The sequence below is a fragment of the Parasteatoda tepidariorum genome, chromosome 6 (genome assembly GCF_982258835.1).
Source record: "Parasteatoda tepidariorum strain Cologne lab strain chromosome 6, Ptep-v5.0, whole genome shotgun sequence".
Taxonomy (NCBI): Eukaryota; Metazoa; Arthropoda; class Arachnida; order Araneae; family Theridiidae; genus Parasteatoda; species Parasteatoda tepidariorum.
In genome coordinates, this window is record NC_141760.1 from 54431673 (window position 1) to 54433922 (window position 2250).

Here is a 2250-nt window from a genome sequence, read left to right on the forward strand (position 1 = left end):
AATGAGTCTTTTTATTTAGTATTTATGGCTCAACATCTTTATCAATAACACTGTTAGAAATGTTTTGTTATTCGTCTCAAGCTATAAAGTCAAAAATCTGAAGGAATGTTTAGTAAGAAAAAAGAGTATGATTTTGCGTTTTAAATCGTTTATTAAATTATTTGCACCTGCAGTGATTAAATTGCATATCTTACATGTGCCTCTCAAAACACGGAAACTGCATCTTAGTACGTGTAATATTTTGTCCTACTAGTTTTTATTAATGAAATATATCTTTGCTGTTATAAACTGTCAATTAAAATGAACAATGATGTGTTAATAAACATTAAAAATATATGGATAAGCTATCTTATTAAATCTACAATACAGTAAGTAAAAATCCAATTTAATATATATAAAAAAATTATTTAATATCTATGTATCGGGAAATTAAGCTTGTTTTTCTCTTGTTTTAATCTAGCCATACAGCGTTATTGTAAGTTCCAAAAATTACAATCATATGTGATGCCTTCAACTAGCAAGCAACATTATTTATAACAGAAGATTTTCGATTGCAACAGCTAAGAATACAAAAGAGGATCAATTTCTTGATTTCAGAGTTGTAAGAAAATGTAGCTGCACCACAACTAATAGCTAATATTCTACAGAATTTCTTAACTTCTTATTTGAAATATTCTTGAGCAGCATGACAAATAAAAAATTTTGTTTTATTCCACTTACGAGTAGTGTCTTATTTTCCACCCCTATTCTTATTATCAGGGGTAATTGTGAGCCCAATTAAAAAATCCTGAAAATTTCCTGAGTAAAATCATTAATGACGCATTTCAAAAAATTAATATCTTTATAAATTTAAATCATTGATATTTTCACAACGTGAAAGTCAACATAAATTATATGCAGCATAATTTAAATTAATAATTATGTATTTAGTTTACTTTTATCTCTAATCACATTTATTATTCTACCAGAAAAAATATTTACAAATGAAAGAGATGCCAAGAATAAATTCTAGTTCTAATATTTTTAAATAAAATATACAAGAATTTTTATACATAAATGTGATCGATGATTTCTGTAAACTTCTGGACTGTGGATTTCCTGATCGCAAATAGCGAAACATCTGGAAACCCGGATTTTTTCCGGAGCACATTCATCTCTATATTATTTTCAATTTAAAAATAGAAAGAGAGAGGGGGGGGTTTACTTTAAATAGTTTGTAAAGAGAGGCTTGAACTAAGCAAAGTAAAATAAACATAAGAGAAATTATGCTATGTTTACAAATATTTCGAATAGTCGAAAATAGTATTTTTTATTATTAAATAAAATGCAACTTGCAATTTATTTAAATCAGTAATTTTGACATGAAACTCAGGTTATATATCTTAATGATTATAATTTAGCTCATCTCATTTGTAATCTTATATAACAATTATAAATTTAATTTTTAACAATCTACATTGAACTTTTAGTTATCTATTATCAACCAACAACCATAAATTCCAAGGTCAGGGCTTTATTGCTAACATCCGCTGTAGCACTTTCGTCATGGTGCAGGGATTAGGTTCGCAAGACCATATGATTAATGGATGGGAGGTATTCTTTGTGTGTTCATTGATAAGATTTGGTTTTGAAATAGTCAAATACTATATAAATATAATACACCATTTCTCACAATATATTTAATAATTCCTTTAAAATGTCCATTATAAATGGCAAAATTTCCTATAATTTAGATAGCTTTAGCAAATTTCTTTTTCTCCATAAATGCTTATAAAAAGTAATTCTTGCATTAAGCTTTCATTTTTATTTAAAAATTCTATCATAAATTTTTTATTTGAAACTTTCTTCATAACCACTTATCATCCCACTAAAAATTAAGCATGCCTAATAATATTGCGATCCAGTTGCAGACAATAGATTCAGACTAAAGGCATTTGATTTATATGTAAGCATAAGTAACTTGAAATGTTAATATTAGACAGTTATATGGGTGATTCTTTGGAAACATGACAATTGGAAGAAGAAAAATTTCAAATTTAAAATCTTCAAAATAATCATTTTTTTTTGTTCATTTATTTAGTTGCATTTATTAATATCTTACAGACCGCAGTGTAGTTTATTGAAATTTGTTTAAAGAAAAATATTTAATTGGTGTAAACAATTAAATCTTCAAATAGAGCAAAATTAGTTGCAAAAATTTAAAAAAAAAGAAAAAAAAAAAGCTTTTCTTAAAGTTTATAAATACAAAAA